At 35.8% G+C, this 19,888-nt stretch overlaps 1 long non-coding RNA gene across 1 annotated transcript in view; it reads right to left on the reverse strand.

Annotated features, from left to right (window-relative positions):
* LOC147911784 (uncharacterized) overlaps positions 1-17,278 on the reverse strand; it is a 41,784-nt gene extending 24,506 nt beyond the window's left edge. Inside the window, exon 1 of the long non-coding RNA XR_015550453.1 lies at positions 17,230-17,278. This is a non-coding gene — a long non-coding RNA (uncharacterized LOC147911784). The remainder of the gene's footprint in view (positions 1-17,229) is intronic.
* Between the last annotated feature and the right edge of the window lie 2,610 nt (positions 17,279-19,888).

Here is a 19,888-nt window from a genome sequence, read left to right on the forward strand (position 1 = left end):
AACGAAATTTGGCAGAGAGCCAGAAACTAGAAATTAAGAATCATATGGAAATTCTAGAATTTAGAGATACACTAATTAAAAGTAAGAACTCAAAAAATAGTTTTAATGGCAGAGTAGATACAACTGAAGAAAGACATAGTTAATTGGAGATTAGTCAGAAAAAATATTCATCCTGAAGCACAGTGTAACAAAATGAGATGAGCATGAGTACAGGCTTAACATCAGGCCGGGAACTTGGAAATTCAAGTTGTATAAATATTGTGTCTATATCTGCCTTATTTTCTATGTGAGACTGCATTTGTATTGGAAGAGATAATGAGTTGGCATTTAGGACTTGGGCCTGCATGAATAGAATGATATTCAATGGTTAAAAACTAAAGCAATGATATATTTTGTCAAAGTGATCCACACACATCTTGGCTCTTATCTTTGGAAGTTGTAAATGGCCTATGTGCATGACAGACTGACCAACACTGTATATACTTGGGTATCTTTTGGGCCCCCTGACAGAATGAAGGTGCCATATCTGCTGGATTTCTTGTCTTTGAACCTGTACTCACAATTGTGGTGCTACAAATGAAAATACAGAAAATAACATAACCAAAATATTGGATATGATGGAACAACCATATATATATAATTTTATATATAGGTGATTATATAATATGAATCATATGATATATACCAATATATAACATATGATATATATATACCTAACATATATAATACATATATGATATATAATAATTATATATATACAGATATATAATTGGAGAGGAGAAAGAAAATTGATATCCAAGCTGATAAATGACATTAAGCCACAGATTCAAGAACTACTATAAACTCTAGGAATATAAGTACAAATAAAACAAAACCTAGATACATCATAAGATAACTACTAATAACCAAAGACAAAGGGAAAATATTAAATCCAGCCAGAAAAAAAAAAGACATATTGGCTTCAAAGGAGCAAGGATATCACTACGGATAACTTATCAACAGAAACAGTGTAATGATATTTTCAAATTTCTAAGAGAAAATGATTGTTAACCTATACCTCTATAAATAGCAAGAAGTGACTTCAAAATGAAAGTATCAAAAGTTTACTTCTGACTTAGTAGCAGGCATCAGACAACCCCTTCCACCAAGAAAAGTTATAATGCTATATAAGAAATAAAAAGAGTGGTTTGAAGGCATACAACCACACCCAAGGCAGCCAAGACTTGAAGAGTCAAGCTCACAGAGAGAATGGGGACAAATTGGAGTATATGAAACACAAAAAGCGCTGTTTGAAGACATCAAAGTGTACCCAAGGCAGGCAGGACTTGAGGCATCAAGGTCAAGAGAGAATGAAGATATATTGAAGTAACTAAAATTGTGGCTATTTTCCCTTTTAGGGTATTTGCCAATTCTTGCAAGGAACATGAAAGCTAACAAAATGCAGATTTCTTGAGTTTACAGCAGTCTCACTGAGCTTAGAAGACAAATATTAGCATTTAGCACTACCAAAAAAGCCATAATCTCGGAGCCAATATTTCAGAGAAAAGGAAACCACACAGAAGTGACCCTAACATTCTATACACAATTTTCCCTTGAAGCATTTTTATGAGTCCCAAGCTGTACTTGTGTAGAGGGTTATCTGAGAAACCAAACTAAAAGTAGCAGTAAGAGGTGAAAAGGCTAAGCAGAGATTATACCAGTGTCATGGCACTGAGAAGACAAAAAATACAGTTCAGGGCCTACAAAGAAGAAGAACCTTGGTAAATGACCAAGGCTTTCTGGTAAGACTCTGAAAGCTGTATATCCTAGAGAAAGGACAAAATAGACCATCCTCAATGGGATCAAGGTAACTGATCATACTCTCTCTTCCTGCAAGAAGAAAAGTTTATCCTTTCCAAAGGAAGATAACAGGATCCAGAGCCTCTACATTTTTTCTTGCACCATGTCTAGTATTCAATATAAAATTAACAAGTATAGCATGAAACAGAACCAACCGACTGAAATCCAAGAGAAAAGGCAGTCAATAGAAACAGACCCATCAGTGATCCAGACATTGAAGTTATCACACACAGACTTATATACAACTATGATGAATATCTTCAAGAACATAGATAAAAATATAGAAAATTTCATAGAGAAATAAATAATAAAATAATCAAAAGTAAATCCTAGATATAAAAATTAAGATGAATTAAAAATTTAAATAACTGAAATTAAGAATTTGGTAAGTTTAACAGCAGATCATATAGAGTATAATAGATGAATAGTGACCTGGAAGATAGGTCAGTAGAAAATTTACAGAATGAAGTATAGAGAGAAAAAGATGAAAAATATAAAAGGTCTATTATATGTGTAAATGGAATCTAAGAAGATAAGAGAGAGAATGGATCAGAAGAATATTTGGAACAATATCAGCCAATAGTTTTCCAAAAGTGATGAATAGCATCAACCATAGATAAGAGAATATCTATGAACCCCAATCAGGATATATACATATAAATATATCTCCACACAAAGCACATCATGTTGAAACTTCTGAAAATCAAAAGCAAAAAGACAATGTTAAAATCAGCCAAAGGAATTTTCTTAAAGGTCCCATTACCTTCCAAGGAGCACTAATAAGACTATTCGCTGATTTTTTTCCCAGAAAAGACTAAAGGAAGAATAAAATAGTTCTTTGAAGGACTGAAAGCAAATAACCATTCAATTTACAGTCAAAATATCTTCATACATGCAGGCAAAAAACTATCTTCAGACAAACAAAAGCTGAAAAAATTAATTACTAGCAAATATGCACTAAAAGACATACTAAAAAGGAAATATTTATGAGAGGGAAATGACCTAAGGTAGAAGTACAGTAATATAGAAAAGAATGATAAACTCCTGAAAGGGTAAATTTAAATAGATATTGACAATTTAAAGCAACAATAATGCTAAATCATGCATCTTTAAATATGTGTATAATCAAAATTCTTGGCAACAATGTCACAAAATGTAAAAGGAATATGAACAAAGGTAAAGTATTAAAAGATCCCTGCATGTTTGGGAAGTAAAAAAGCACTAATTTATATTTCACTTTAATGAGACAAGGATGCATTAACAAGGGTAATCATTAAACAATATGAAATGATTTATTATTAACAGGGTAATAAAGGAAATAATAGAATAACAAAAAACCGGTTGATTAATTCAAAAGAATCCAAGGAAGGAGAAAGAGAAGAACATAACCAAGATAAGCCAAAAAGAAAGTATATGGTTAATTGGTAGATATAAACCCACATACATCAGTAACTACATTAAATAAAAATGACTAAAGGCTCGAAATAAAAGACAAATATTGTCAGACTAAAAATGAAAATAAAACCCAAACACATGCTGCTACTAGAGACATACCTCAAATATAAGGAAATATAAAACTTGAAATTTAAGGGTGGAAAAAATATATCATGCATACAACTAACCCAAAGGAAGGAAGGAAACCAATGTAACTATATTAATATCAGAGACCTTAAGTAAGAAAATAGAGAGGAGAGGAAATAAAGAGGCAAATTTAATAATGATAAAATGTCAACTCAACAGGAAGGAATTCTAAATCTGCATGTATCCAATAATATAGTTTAAAAATATATAAAGCCCACATTGGCAGGACGGAAAAAATATACAGACTCACCATCAGATTAGGAGACATTAACACACCTCTTTCACTGAATAACCAAACAACCAGACAAAAAAATTAGTGAAGATATGGAAGATATATAAACAAATTGTCTCAGTTTGGGCTTTCCCAGAAGCAGACCTGGAGACAAGGATTTAAATGCTAGTAATTAATTTGAGAGGTCCAGGGAATACTGGTAGTGGGCTGGGGGATTGTTAACGGAAAGAAAAGCCAGCTATTGCTTTGTACTGCTGTGGGCAATGGAGCTTATTCGTGTGAGTCATCTCTGAGAAAGAGTAAAAAAAAAAAAACTTCCACAGTATTATTCCAACCCAGGGGTAATAGACCTGGAATATTTATACACCTACTCCCAAGAGTCATCATTTAAGGGTGGCTCTCTAGTGATATAAATTCTCTAGCACTTCTGGCCTACAATGTGCACATGGGCACCATGACTTTCCACCTTTCTGGAAAAAGCCCTCAGTTCCAGAGTTGCAGGTCGCTGGCAATTTGAAGTAAACCAGAGCACACGGTAGTGTCCCAAGGATATGAGTGAGACACTGACAGCATCTGCTACAACAATTAACAAAAAGTGACCTAATTGACATTTATAGAACACTGAGCTGAAAAACTGTAGCATACACATTATTTCCAAGTGCTCGTGGAACATTTACCAAAATAGACCATATGCTGGGCCATAAAGCAAGTCTCAACAAATTTTAAATGATTAAAATCATACTGAATATGTTCACTGACCACAGTGATATTAAACTAGAATTTAATAACAAAATGATAGCCAGAGAAAGCCACAAATGTTTGTATGTTAAATACCACACATCTAAATAACCCACAGCTCCACTTTTAAGAAAAACTGATGTTGTCCAGTGTGGCAGGGAAGGCCTCCCTGAGGTTGAAAAATGTGACAAGACATGAGAATCAATCAGAGAAGGATAGTGAAAAACCATGTTCCATACAGAGGGAATAATATGTGTGAAGGCTATAGAAGTCAGGGAAGGCTTCTTGGAAGAGGCATCTTGAAATAGACCTTAAAAGATTATTAAGATTTGGCTAGGCAGAGGAAAAGAAAAGAAAGGACATTGCAAGCAGAAAGAACAATTTGAGTAAAAATAGGAATGAACACAACATGTTGGTGACAACGAATCTTAATGAAATCTATATTCCTTGTTGTGTGGCCGTGGGGAACTAACTTGGTGAAGTAGGATGGGATCAGATAATGGTGTGGAGGGCAAAGATTTTACCTATAGCTCAATACACAAGAGATGCCTGTGTATATACTTATGGAGCAAGCTTCCTTTATAAGGGAAGCTTCAGTAAAACATTATTTAAAATCCTATATTTACCCACAGAGATAGTAAAAGCCACTGAGTAAATAGATCCTTTTAATAGCACATGTAAAAGTGGTCCACCTTCTGTTCCAGGAAAGGCATTCTTCTGTTTAGTATATATTGTAACAGCAGGTTGCTATCAAGCCCAATACTATTTAGTAACAGATTGTTACAGTAGAACAATCTAAGTCAGCCCATTCTTGGTCTTCCAGCAGTCCAGCAGTAATAGACTGTTTCGGTTAATTGAATATTCTGTACCTTTGCCATGCAAACACAGAAGGTTTAGTAACATTTACAAAATTTGAGCACAACTCAAGTCACTTAACACAGATTACAAACTCAAAATTCATGTGCTTAAATTCTCTTTCACTTCATTTCAGTTTATCTTTCTTTGTGGATTCAGAAAGCTCTTTAGGATCTTACAAGTAGGGTCTCAGGGTCATTTTTAGAAACACTGATTCTTACTAGATTATGTGTTCAGAACTGCTGAGCCAAGAAGTATCCAGTCAGGGATTGCTGAAGAAATGAATTTCTTATAAGGTGATACTCTAAACCAGTATGGGAAAAAGTGTGATGGGTGTTGGGAAAACCTTGAAGAACATCCTGCCAACAGTTGCACAGGTTTGGAAAAGGAGAATATCTCCTGTGCTGGGCGTAAGGGATGTAGGGCTGTGTATTCCCAATTAGAATCCTCAAAGAAGATACTGCTTCTGTCCTAAGTCACAGTGGATATATTCTATAGCTCTGTTCATTCACAATGATCACCCTCTATGTCCCTATTCTAGCCTCTCATTCCAAGGTGAGAGTGCGTCACCATCTTTGGATTCTGCTCCCTTAGGTTCCAGATCTTCAGAGTTCCGAAACCCAGAATATTATAGATGGAAGAATTAAGGTAGGACACCATAGTAGGAATCCACAGGGACAAGGATGCGTTACAGTATGTGCAGGATGATATGGAGAACTCAGAAAATAGAGACAAAATATATTCTACTGTTTAAACTGTTTTGAGGTCCAGAGAGTGTTGGTGAGAGAACTAACATTTAGTAAGATTGAATCTTCACAACTATTATTATTATTATTATTATTCATAACATGTTATATTTATGAAATTATCCCCATTTTATAGGCAAAGAAACTGTAGTTCACTGAGATTAACTAAGCTAAGGTATGTAACCTATCCATACTCACATAGCCAATATGTTTTTGAATTAATATTTAAAGTCAGGTTTGTTGATTTCAAAACGGCTCTCTTTTCACCATTCCCCACACTCTCACGTCCATTTTGGCAATAGCTCAGGAAAGTAAAGAGGAAAATAATAATAGCTAATATGCCGAATGCATGTGTCAGATAGTGAACTAAGCAATTGTCACATGTTTTGTCATCTTAAAGTTTTAGAAACCAAGGTCCAGAGAGCTTAGGTAACATGTCCAAATCTCATAGTAAATCAGGGAACCAGAATTTGAACCTAGGCGCTGTGATTTCAGAGTCTACTTTCTTAAGCACTATGCAGAGGATGCATTTCTCAGAACGTACCCCTGTCATTATGTAACACTTGACTATATTAATGGAGTACAGTGTTACATGTAATTACACTCAGCTATAGAAAGGCCAAGGTTTGAAATGTTACAAATAGACTAACCACTCCTACTCACACACTACTCATTTATAATACTGGTGTCAGAGGGGAAGAAAGGCCTGACAGCTGTGTTCTAAGTGTCCTTTGTTCCATCAGATCTTTCCACTAAGAAATTCTTCCTCAGGGGATACCCCCTCATCTGAGGAGTGTCCAAATCAGGTACAAGGTGATGAGGCAAGGCATCCTACCTGTGACCAGTAGCTCTCTAGAAGCAGGATTGGATAAACTACGGCCTGTGGGCCAAATTCAGACTACCGTCTGTTTTTGTAAATAAAGTTTTATTGGAACACAGCCACGCCTATTCATTTAGGTATTATCTATGACTGCTTTGCCATTACAACTGCAGAATTGAGTACTTGCACCAGAGAATGCATAACCCACAAAGCCAAAGATGTTTACTATCTGGTTCTTTATAGAAAACGTTTGTCAATCCCTGGTCTATGGTAATAGTTGACTTGGAAACTGTCAATGAACACGAAATCAACCAGTACAAATTCCCCTCAGGTGCCTTTTGTTCCCCTCCACCCTCCTGTTGTTCTCTCTCCATGTTCACTGGAAATCCTAGAAGGAATATGCCCTATAAAAACTAACGTGGAGCTCTTGAAGGAACTTGTGATTTCAGTTAGTGGAAAAAAGAATAGAATGAAAAAAAAAAAAAAACCCTCAGAATATAGAACATAAGTGCTAGTGCTGAACTGAGAAGAGGACAAATTTAGGAGGGTTTAAGTTAACATGAATGCACTTAGGATCTCGAGAGAGAATTTTTTGGAGTATGAAAGGTTTTCTAGTGCCTATTTATCTTTAAATTTTTAATAGAAACGTCCTAATTCATACAAAGCAAATAGGAAGTAAATAACTCTTCTTTAGTCCTTATATTCATTCATTCGTTCATTATAAATTTTTGAGCCAGGTACCAGACTAGATGTTAAGAATGCAACAGTGAATAATCAAAGCTTGGTTTCTCTTCTCATGGGGCCTACAGTTTAGTGGGGATAACAGGAATTAAAGATATATTCACAAGAAGTTATAATTCTGATAAGTACCATAAAGGAAAACTATAGGATGCTCTAAGAGTATATAACAAGAAGTCCTTATCTAGATTGAAGGAGTGGGAGGTAGACGATCAATAATGGCAACATTGATAAAGAACATTTAAGCTAAGACCTGAAGTGCGGATAGCAGTTGATATGAATAGCTCTTTCTCCCATTCCTATTCTTGCCTGGGGTAAGAACTTGGCATCTTCAAAGACTTGAAAGAAAACCAGATTCCTTAGCAAGGGTGAAAGGAATAGAATCATTAGGTTGAATATATAGATAGAGTCCAAATCACACTGGACCTTGAGAACTCTAGATTTTTATTACAGTAATAATGGAACACAATGTATAAGTAATGGGGCATCATGATTTGACTTACAATCTTGTTCTATCATTACAGGAAAAAGGTAAAGAATAGATGAAAAGGGTGGGATGTCATAGGTTACATGGGCAAAGTCTTCGGGGGCTCTTGCAATAGCTTCTGTTTCTCCTCCTCATGTTTATGCATCTTTTTTTCCTTTTCCATACTCTACTTTTCTGGTTACTTTCTCTTTTTCCTTGCCTTCCTCTCCTCCACTCTGAATGGTACACTGCCCTTGCATTTCAGCTTTCAAGCTTATGCTATTAGTTTTACTGCTTAGTAATCAAATCATCTCTTGTGGACTGGCATGGGAAGCCAGACACCACGTAAAGTGTTCGAACATAGGTTGCATGACAGGTTGAGGCTTGTCTATAAGGGAAAATACCTTGTGTTTGGAAGTTGGAAAACATTTGTACTATAGGTCTTGGCTCAGTGGGTGCCCAACGCTTGTTTACTCATAGGTTACAGTGGACTCTGTCTTGGCATACAAATTGAGCAACAATACATAAGTCCATCTCAAGGTCAAAAGATGATGGTTGTGCATGTGTGTGTGTTTGTGCACATGCACACTCTAGGCATCTTGCTTCTTTCCAACTAAATTGTAACACTCAGTCCCTTGTCCATCATTGAACACACACCCTGGGCTCTCTGACTTTCTCCTCTCCTACTTCTTTTCTTCCTTCCTTGTTTGTTATTTCATTTCATAGCATTTCTCTCATTAAGGAACAAGATGCTTTATCTCCAGCTAAAGAATTGTGTCATCAGCAAGCAGATGGAAAAAGCATCTTTTGGTACAAGGGTCCTTCTGAGCACAGCTGCAAGCTCACCGTATTCACAACTGACTACTTAGGCTAAAAGGAAGGCTGGCCTGTTGCAAACATTTACAACTACGGACTAAAAGACCACTGCCTACTGTGATTCAATTATTGTTGCCTATATACCTCATATATCAATGCTGCCCATCACGATAATGTGCAGCCATTAGAGCCCTTATGTCACAGTACCCATAGCTTGAATAATATTGTGATGGAAATTTCTGTTTAACAAAAATTTCCAAGCCATGAGTGATGGCCCACTTATTTCAAGCAATATACATTTATATAACCTTCATTTTCTGCCACCTAGAAACCAAAAGCCAGGGTAACAGTGTACCTTCTATTAGGTTTAAGCTCTCCATATTTGTGTCCTGTCCTAGGGTTTCTTACTTGATCAGACCTCCTTCCTCTTCTCTCCTCCAATGCCTAGTGATAAGTCCCATGAGAAGGAAATAAATATGTAACCATAGAACAGCCTCTGCCTTGTCCTCGAGTTTCTTAGGGATATCTAGTTAAAGTAGTCAGTTTGCTGCTGAGATATCCAGGTGCCCCTTGAGGCAACAGGGCCCCTAGTTGCTCTGGGTAACTTAATGTATTTTTGTCCTTATTCCACCTGTGTTCTGGTCTAGTTTGGACCTGCAGCTGCTGTTAATTCTACTGCCATGTCCAAGGTACTGCCATCACCACTTTCAGAAATGAAGCCTACACTATTCTTTTCTTTGGTGTTTCTTCTCAATTTCAGCTTCTTTCTCCACCACTAGTTTTCTCCAGGTGTTACTTATTTTCACCAGTCACTGGCCCTTTTACTGTTTCATAGATTCAGTTTATTCTATTGGAGATTGGTGTCTCCTTAAAGGGTGAGGCAGCATACCATTGTCATTTAGAGCAGTGCTTCTCACAGTTGAATGTGCATAGGTATCACCTGGGGATCTTCTTAACATGCAGATTCTAATATAGAGGTCTGGGGTGGGGCCTGAAAGTTTGCATTTCTAATATGCTCCTAGATAATGTTGATGGTCCTGGTCCACAGGAAGATTAACACCTAACATACAGGTTTGTGTATTAAATAAGCCAACCAAATGAAAGTACCTAGTAAGAAAATGAAGGGAATCAACATATTCTTGAGTCCTTATTTTGGGAACTGCTATGAGATTTCCATATATGATCTAATATAAACCTCACAAGAACATTATTACGAAGCTACTATTAGCTCCATTTTCATAGACATTTCATAAAGACACAGGGTTAAGGTAGAACAGGTACCTTGTCCAAAGTTCCAAAGCCACAAATATGCCTGATACAATGATCAAGTTTTTAACTGTTACATTATACTATATCTACGCTTATTAAGAAAATAGGCCAAAGCCAGCCCTGATGGCCTAGTGCTTAAAGTTTGGCACTCTCACCACTTCGGTGGCCCGGGTTCGTTTCCCAGTCTTGGAACCACACCACCCGCCTGTCTGTTGCCATGCTGTGGCAGCAGCTCACATAGAAGAACTTTCAACTAGGATTACAACCATGCACTGGGGCTTTCGGGTGGAAAAAAAAGAAAATAGGCCAAACGAAGAAGTACTTAGTAGGGTAAAAGTAATTATTTTGACCCAAGGTATAGCCACATAATTATAGGTGTTCAAAAGAGCTTAGATACTTGCCTGAATATGGTGTGCAAACACTTGATTATCAAACAATTGGTTGGACAAGACAAGAGTGAAGATTCCTCTCAATAACTTAGACTCTACGAGGCTATATTTGGTAATGGTGACATTTCAGATGACAAACATTGATCACTATTCTGGATTAAGAATGGGTACAAGAAGCCAAATGAGGTTCAAATAATCAGCTTTATCTATGGTAAATCTAAATTTGAAAACTGGATTTGGTTCTAAAGGTAAAATTGGGCTTCCTACTCCCTCAACACTCCCAATTTGAAGATAACTGGACTCCAGTAAAGCACAAGCATGATTTATCAATCCAGGTGAATACATTAGAAAAGAGAGAGCTGAACAATAGTGGGCTTAAAGGAGGGAGCCACTACAACTGATTTGCTTATTCCATGAAGACTGCAAGCATATATGAAGTTCACCTTGCCTGAACATAGGGGGTTTAAGAGAGAAAAAAGAAAAGAGATGAGAGAGAGAAAGACAGGGAGAGAGAGAAAGAGGTTGAGATGAGCCTGCCCTGCCTTTTCAATACATTTATTCTGTCTTTTGGTTAAAACACAGTCCTTGAGAAGGAGTGTGTAGAGTTTGGAAGATAAACTGGAAATATTCTCTCCAAAATATCTCTCCATATCCCCTTTACCCCCAAAAAGCAAATCTGAAGTTCCCTTATATAAAGTTCTAGGCAGGAATCATGAGACAGATGAAAAAGTGTCCTCTCCCCAGGTAATGATGAACATTTACTTTGTTGACTTGGCAGCATAGAGTAGAGATTAAACTTATGTTTTCTAGTTAAATTGCAAGGGCTTGAATTCTGGTTTGCTAATTACTCTGTAACATTGGGAAAGTCACTTAAGCTCCCTGTATGTCAATTTGCCTACATCTAAAAGGATGATAACAGAAGAGGAGATGGTGGCAACAGAAGCACGGCTTTTGAATCTCCCTGAATCCTCCAACAATAGCAGATAGAATAACTAGATATTAAAATTAAAAACTCAAGGGGCTGGCCTGGTGGTGCAAGCGGTTAAGTGCGCGTGCTCTGCTGCAGCGGCCCAGGGTTCGCCGGTTCAGATCCCAGGCATGCACCGACGCACCGCTTGGCAAGCCATGCTGTGGCGGCATCCCATATAAAATGGAGGGAGACAGGCATGGATGTTAGCCCAGGGCCAGTCTTCCTCAGCAAAAAGATGAGAATTGGCAGATGTTAGCTCAGGGCCGATCTTCCTCACAAAAAAATAAATTAAAAAAAAATAAATTAAATTAAATTAAATTAAAAACTCAAGAGCAACATTTATAGCAAAAGTACGTGGCAAGATATCCTTTCAACCTCCAAATACCAGCAGATCAGCAGGACAAATATCAATATGGCAAGACCAGCATGATATCAGGGGGTGTGTAGAATAAAGTAGAGGGAAGTAACAGGGCATCTGATGGACCTTAGAACAAAAGCACACCAACATAGCCTAAAAGTGTTCACTGGAAATACAGAAGACAAAATTGAGAATAACAACTGAAACTGGATGGAGAAAAGAAGAAAGGAACTAAAGATGTAATGTAGAAGAGGTTAAGTAAAAATCATATAGCCCGAATTAGAATTGGAAGTATACATATGAACTCACGAAGTATTATATTTTTCTGTCTATCTATCTATCTATCTATCTATCTATCTATCTATCTAATCTTCACCAGCTCTATATATGGGAAAGGCCTAGAAACATTGATCAAACAAGTAGTAATAAGTTGTCTAACATGCAGATTGCAGACTTGAAACACTGCGTTCCATCATAAGACAATAAGGCATCTTAGAGAAATGTCTGATTCTAGGTCAGCCACATCTTATCATACAAGATATGAGTATGCTATCAAAAACTATTAGGATCATGTTAAAAGAACTCATAGGCTAATTTGCCAAGGATCTTACTGACCAAATATGGGAAAGCTTGAGATTCAAAAAGGGTTACAATAGGGTACTAATGTCAGCAAAATGGCACATAGGCAGCTCCAAGGTTTCATTCCATCACAGAAACATCACAAAAAACCCAGAAATTGTCAGAACTAATTTTGTCAAAACTCTGGAAAACAGTCAAAGGTTTAGAGCAACCAAGTGAACACTGAATCAAGAAAAAGGCAACTTTGAAACAATAGAAAAGATTTATGGAACTTTTAGTAGGGCTTGACCCATACCCTCCCCAGCATTCTGGCAGTCTTGAAGATGGAAGTCTGTATTACCAGTTTGGGATCCTGGGCCCTGGATCCAAAGGGAGCAGAATAGAACTTATTCATAAATTATTGTACATGTGCATTCTAACCTGTCTGGGGGATAGCTGAAAGATAAACACAAGGCAATTATCTGTTTCACCTAACACAGAGGTCAGGCTAGAGAAGTGGTAGGCTTTGCTCAAAAATGCTGCAAGCTGAAGTAACAACCCACAGATGTCTGGGGACAAAACACACAATAGTCCGCCTAAAGCCCAGGAGACAAAACTGGAGAGTTTCTTTGGGAAATTAATACATTTAGAAGGACCAGGGAAATTTAGAAAACCACATGCATGTTCAGTAAAGACCTGAGAATACTAAGCTTTCAGCTAAGACTGATCCCTAAGCTCAGCTCAAGCTTGGCTAAGTGTGGAAGGAATGTTCCTGCAAAGACTGGGAGAGGTGTTTGTGTTCTTGGGGGGAAGAAGGAAAGCATGGTCTGTTTTTTGTTCTTTATATTTTTTAGCTCCTAGCACGCACAGAAATCTCTGTCAAATATTAACTGAACACATACTAAGGATGAGAGACTTCAGAGACCACACACGACAATGAATATAGTATTTACAAAAATAGTTTGGGACAGTCACTAAAAAAAAGAACTACTACAGCCTTCAAAACAACAATAAAAAGCAAACTTTGAGGAAGGAGGAGAATCTGATATCCAGAGTAACTACATTATAATATTCAAATGTTCCATTTTCAACAACCAAAAAAATCAAAAAGCATATAAAGAAACAGGAAAGCATGGCTCATTCAAAGACACAAAATAAAGTGACAAAAACCATACCTGAGGAAGTCCAGACAGTAGACTTACTAGAAAAAGACTGTAAAGAAACTATCTAAAATATACTCAAAGAGCTAAATAAAACATGGACAAAGAACTAAAGGAAATAGGGAAAGTAATACATGAACAAAGTGAGAACATCTATAAAGGGATAGAAATTATAAAAATAAACCAAACAGAAATTCTGGAACAGGAAAGTACAATAAATGAAATGGAAAAATCACTAGAGGGGCTTAACAACAGATTTGAGCAGGCAGAAGAAAAAATCAGATAACTTGAAGATAGGCCAATTGAAATTATAGAATCCAAGGAGAAGAATGATAAAAGGATGAAGGAAAGTGAACCAAACCTAAGAGACCTGTGGAAGACCATCAAACAGAACAACATACACATCATGAGAGTTCTAGAAGGAGAAGAGAGAAAGAAAAGAGAAGAAAGAATATATGAAGAAATAGTGGCCTAAAGCTTCCCAAATTCCATTATAGATATGAATCTACAAATCCAAGAAATGTCAATGAACTTCAAGCAGGATAAACTCTAAGAGACCCACATCAATATATTATAATCAAACTATTGAAATCCAAAGAGAAAGAGAGAATCTCAAAAGCAGCAAGAGAGAAGTGACTTGTCACATACAAGGGATTCTCAATAAGAGAACAGTCTATTTCTCATGTGAAACCATGGAGGCCAGAAGACAGAGGATGACATATTTAATGTACTGAAAGAAAAAAATATGTCAACTAAGAATTATATATCTGGCAAAATTACCCTTCAAAAATTAGAAAGAAACTACGACATTCCAATATAAAAAAAAGCTGACGTAATTTCCTACCACTAGACATGCTCTACAAGAAATGTTAAAGGGATTCCTTCAGGTTGAAAGAAGGGGCATAGACAGTAACTCAAAGCTGTATGAAGAAATAGAACTATGGTAAAGGTAAATACATGGGCAAATATAAAAGTCAGTATCATTATATTTTGGGGTTATAACTACCCTTTTTATATCCTACAGGATTTAAAGACAAATATATAAAAAAATTATAAATTCATGTTATTGGACACATAACATATAAAGATATAATTTGTGACAACATAAAGGAGGAGAGGATGGAGCTGTATAGGAGCAAAGTCTTTGTATGCTACTGAGACTAGGTTAGTATCAATTCAAACTAGATTGCTATAAATTTAGGATGTTCAGTGTAACCCCATTGGTAACCACAAAGAAAATATTTTTTTTAAATATGCAAAAAAGGAAATAATAGAATCAAAAGGATAAACAACAAAAAAATCAACTAAACACAAAGAAAGGCAGTGAGGGAGGATATGAAAGACAAAAAAAGAAAGAGACATACAGAAAACAAATAGTAAAATGGCAGAAGTAAGTCCATTCTCATCAGTAATTACTCTAAATGTAAATGGTTTAAACTCCTATCAAAAGGCAAAGATTAGCAGAATGAAAATAAAAAACCCATTATCCAACTATATGCTGTTTACAAGAGATACAAAGACACAAATATCTTGAAAGTAAAAGAATGAAAAAAGACTTTTCATGCAAATAGTAACCAGAAGAGAGCTAGGGTGCCTACACTAATATCAGACAAATAGACTTCAAGTCCAAAACTATTACAAGAGACAAAGAAGGACACTATACATGTATAAGAGGCTCAACTCATCAATGAGATATAACAATTATAAATATATATGTACCAAACAAGATCTTCAAAATATATGAAGTAGTCATTGATAGAATAGAAGAGAGAAATAGATAGTTCTACAATAACAGTTGGAGACTTCAACGCACCATATGCTATAATTGATGGAATGACTAGACAGAGATCAATAAGGAAATAGAGTACTCTAACAACAATATAAACCAATAACACATAATAATCATATACAAAACATGCCACCAAACAAAAGCAGAATACACATTCTTCTCAAGTGCACATGGAGCATTCTACAGTATAGACCTAATGTTAAGCCATAAAACAAGTCTCAATAAATTTTAATAATTTGAGTCATACACTGTATCTTTTCAGACTACAATGGAATGAAGCTAGATCAATAACAGAAGGAAAACTGGAAAAGTCACAAATATGAGTAAAATGAAACATTCTTAAACGATCAAGGAAGAATTCATAAGGGATGTTAGACAATACTTAGAAGCAAATCAACATGAAAACACAATATATCAAATGTTAAGAAACGCAGCAAAGAAAGTGTTCAGAGGAAAATTTATAGCTGTAAATGCCTTCATTAAAAAAGAGGCAGCATCTCAAATAGATAAACTAAGTTTATACCTTGAGAAACTAGAAAAAGTAGAGCAATTTAAGACTAGCAGAAGAAGACAGGACATAAAGATTAGAGCAGAAATAAATAAAATGGAGAATAGAAAAGTATAGAGAATTTTAAGAAGCAAAAATTGGTTTTTTGAAAGTTAAACAAAATTGACAAACCTTTAGCTAGACTGACAAAGAAAAAAGGGAGATGACACAAACTACTAAAATCAGAAATTAAAGTAGAAGGGATGTTATTTCCAACCATACAAAATAAAAAGGATTGTAAGTGAGTACTATGACACTTATACACCAAAATTAGATATCCTGGATGAAATGGACAAATTCTTAAATACACAAAAATTACCTAAACGGACTCAAGAAGGAATAGAAAAACTCAGCAGTTCTTTAACAAGTAAAAAGATAAAACCAGCAATTGAAAATCTCCCAACAAAGAAAAGAACTGGACCAGATGGCTTCACAGGTAATTTCCATCAAATATTTAAAAAGGAAAAAACCAATTTTCCTGAAGCTCTTCCAAAATATAAAAGAGAGGGGACCACTTGCTACCTCATTTTATGAAGCTAGCCCTGATACCAAAGCCAGAAAAAGACATCACAACCAAAGAAAGTTACAGACCAATATTCTTTATGAATATAGGTGCAAAATACTAACATACTGATTTCAATAATATATTTAAAGAATTACACACAATTACCAAGTGGGATTTCTGAGGGGAATACAAGGGTGACCCAACATAAGAAAATCAATCAATGTAATACACTACATTATAGAACAAAGGAAAAAAACACATGATTTTATCAATTGACAAAAAAGGCATTTGACACAATTCAACACTCTGTCATGGTAAAAACACACAAAAATAGAAAGTAGATAGTGGTGATGGTTACACAACATTGTGGATGTAATGCCACTGAATTGAATTGTACGCTTTTTAAAAATGCTTAAAATTGTAAATCTAATGTGATGTATGTGTAGCAATTAAAAATTTCAAAAAAGATTGCGATGAATTAAAATCTATTAAATATGTTAAATCCATGAGTACATAATGATATTCAGCAATAAATGGATTGTTCCCCTTTGGAAGTTCATTTTTCTTTATATAGAGACAGGTAAATAAAAGCGAAGATGAAGCATTTATCCTGCCCCTCCTATGTGAATTTTACCCCTGACTAATCAATTGGTAGATGAGAGGATGCATCTATTTATAAGTGAACTATCTATAAGTAATAATAGAATTTTTACCATTTTCAATCCCTAATTAATTACTCAAACTAGGCATTGAACATTAACAGATGCTAACATCACAAAAAGGGAGAGAACCAAACATTTACGTGCTTCATGATTATAGAACACTGTCCGTGGTTTTACTAAAAAGAACTAACTTGAGTCTGATGCAGGCTTCGGGTCCAGCTTCCAATTCACAAGAAATACTAAGGATAGAGGAACTTGCTTAATTACACCATGAGTATGTAAAATATTCTTTGGGTTCTTCATCAGGTAAATTTTCACAAAAACAAAAAGTTGGAAGGGGAATCTGTAGATTAAAAGAAATTTTAAAAACATAAGTTTCATAAAAATGGACAAAACAATAAATACAAGGAAATGATTACTATAAAACCAAGATGGAAGTGATTTTAGAGGAAGGGAGAGGTTTTTGACTGGACAGGGAGAGTGGAAGGGCTTCTGGGGTGGCTGATACAATTCTGTTTCTTGACCTGAGTTGGGTACACATGTGTTTGCCTTATAGTAACTCATTATGCCATACATTTGTTCAGTGTGTTTTCATAATCTATGTTTTATTTTATAATAAAAACACTAAAAAATTAATTGATTAAAAAGAGAAATGCATTCACAGAGTTTAAAAAATGGCAACAATAGTAGTACTACCTTAAGAGGATTGTAAGAGTTAAGTGAAAAGTATATATATAAAGCACTTAGCATGTCTAAAGTTCTATTATTATTATGGCACATTTTATTTCTGATCCTAAAACTAATTTTTAAATCTACATAGTTATAATACAAATTTAAACACATTTGTTATCTCACCATTATCACAACCATAGAAGTGATGTATTCATTCTTTGTTTCAGATATGTAGCTAGCCTTTGCCCTAATATGTAGGAGTTAAAGTATCTGTTTTGCAATAATAACGGTGAGTTGGAAATTAATTCAATTATGAGGCAATTGACTTTGAGTAAGGTACTTTGCCATTTACAAGCTGTGCAAAATTTCGTGTGTGAGAAATAAACTTCTATTCTGTTAAGTCCTGAGATTTGGGGGAACTTATTAATATTATAGCAGCTAGAATTATCGTAACTAAGACAATTTGGGCAAGTTATTTAACATCTTTGTACTTTAATTTGCTCCTCTGTAAAATGGGTAATAGTCTCTACCTCATAGGGTTATGGTGAGGATTAAGAGAGTTCATCTTTACAAGAGTTTTGAACCATGCCTGGCACCTAAGGCTCTCACTATTATTAATGACTTTCTGGCTGCTTTTGTCAGAACTGACTCAAGGACTGGGTACTGCTGGTCCTGTTATTGATGGAAAATTCTCAGGACTGCAGCTGACAGGGCTTGGGGCAGACAAAGCCCAAAGGTAAACGTGGGCTTTTGGTTATCTTTTTATACAGCTTAATTTATCTGTGCTGACCACACATTCAAAACACCTCAAATCTTTTCTTTCCCTACTCCACTTCTGAATCATTTGTGCTACTTGGTAATTTATGGGCTTCTTCTTCCACTTAACCACAGGGGTCCTGTCATTTGTACAAAGTAGCTCCTCCTAGAAGCAATTCAAAAGTTAATAATTCCAATAATATTAACCTGAGAGAACACACTGTTTGTCTGAGGCTGTGTGGCTAGTCCCTTAAGTGTCACTTGCTGCTTGCAATAAGCTGGGAATGATGCCTTGTTATAACTTGGCCTGCTTTCTACACTTTCTTTGTGGTCCCTCAGGTGAAATAGGTAATACTCTCAAAGTAATTAATTATGGCTAAAATGAAGAGCTGTATTTTCTGAGCCTGAACCCCTAGAGAATGGGAATATGAGGACATTGTCCTCTCTGGACGAATTTGCTTATGTTTATACATTTTAAAACTGCTTATGCCTGAAGAAAAGAAATTAAGTCTCACAGCTATGGATTGGAGAGTCATGAGGCCTTTCCATTTTGAACACAAACGAAGGTTAAGAGGAGTGGCTAAAAGTAAATGCCCCAAATTCTCTTAGCACTGCAGTTTTTCAGAGGGCAGGACTAATATCCATCTTAATAGCCATCTAGGGTTGAGCAGGCTGTTGCTGTATAGGGTAATGTTCCAGGATGTCAAAATGTGACTTTTAGAATAGGCTCTGTCCTGTTGTAAGTGGCTAGAAACCTAGGTCACAGGCATAAAATGAGGGTTCTAATCCAGTCTTCTCCATTACTAACTGTGTACTCTCGGGAAGGTCACTCACAATTCTCATTATAAAACAGTTCCACAGACATATATTGAAACACCAACTGTGGAAGTCATTATGCCAGGTGTTCAAGTGACAAAGATAAATAAGACATGGTCCTTCTCTTTCTCTTAAACACAAGTAAGAAAATTGAAGCCATTGAACTATGTGATCTCTAAGGCTCTTTTCAATCCAGAAAATCTTTGATTCAACCATGCCCTATGTTTCAAGTGTTTTAATTATTATATGTTTCAAATTTAGTATTTTGAGGTTGCAGCAATTTGGATGGATGTCCCTATTATTCTCAATGATCTATCACTTCCAAAATGTAACAGGAAAGGCAGCAGAGTTTAGCTGTTTCCCAAATTTGGGCTCCTGTAGGCAGCTCTCCTGCCCTGCACTCTTTCACTTGAGATATGGGATGAATGGTTTATATCAGTTCCAAATCTGAAAGGTCATCTTCTATCTTAATATGGATATTATTTTTAGTAAGGTTCACTACCTTCTTAAAACCTATGGGACTTCACTAAGCAAGGACTACTTGCTAAAGTGACAGTTGGAGATGTGCCAGGTAGAAGTATAAGTTAACCTCTGGTGAAATATTCC

This window comes from Ceratotherium simum, chromosome X (assembly GCF_057802395.1).
Source record: "Ceratotherium simum simum isolate JZ-2026a chromosome X, ASM5780239v1, whole genome shotgun sequence".
NCBI classification, from domain to species: Eukaryota; Metazoa; Chordata; class Mammalia; order Perissodactyla; family Rhinocerotidae; genus Ceratotherium; species Ceratotherium simum.